The sequence below is a fragment of the Nerophis ophidion genome, linkage group LG09 (genome assembly GCF_033978795.1).
Source record: "Nerophis ophidion isolate RoL-2023_Sa linkage group LG09, RoL_Noph_v1.0, whole genome shotgun sequence".
Classification (NCBI taxonomy): Eukaryota; Metazoa; Chordata; class Actinopteri; order Syngnathiformes; family Syngnathidae; genus Nerophis; species Nerophis ophidion.
The window spans coordinates 25,753,231-25,753,981 of NC_084619.1; positions in this window are offsets into that span (position 1 = coordinate 25,753,231).

The following is a 751-nucleotide window of genomic DNA, read 5'->3' on the forward strand; positions in this document are numbered from 1 at the left end:
GTAACTCAAATTTTTGCTTGCAACTTAAAGTATAACAATTTGCCAAGAGACTGCTCTGATCTCAAACCATTTTTAAGTTGGGGCACTTAAAGGCCTACTGAAAGGAGATTTTCTTATTTAAATAGGGATAGCAGGTCCATTCTATGTGTCATACTTGATCATTTCTCGATATTGCCATATTTTTGCTGAACGAATTTAGTAGAGAACATCCACGATAAAGTTCGCAACTTTTGGTGCTGATAAAAAAAACCTTGCCTTTACCGGAAGTCGCAGACGATGACGTCACAAGGGTGAGGGCTCCTCACGTCCTCACATTGTTTATAATGGGAGCCTCCAGCGGCAAGAGCTATTCAGACCGAGAAAACGACAATTTCCCCATTAATTTGAGCGAGGACGAAAGATTTGTGGATGATGATATTGATAGCGAAGGACTAGAAAAAATCAAATCAAATCAAATAAAATAAAAAGCGACGGCTCCGGGTGGTGCCAGTGTGAGCATTTCAGATGTAATTAGACACATTTACTAGGGTAATTCTGAAAGATCCCATATCTGCTTACTGTTTTAATAATGTTTTAGTGAGATTGTAAAGACATACCTCGAGGTCGTATGGCTGCGGTGAACACGCAGTGTCTCAGAGAGAAGCCGAGGAGCCAAGCTCACAGCTGCCTTTTAAACAGCTACTGCAGGAGGACGAATAATCCAATGATGTCTCCGGTAAGATATATCACAATTTTCCCATCCAAAAACATG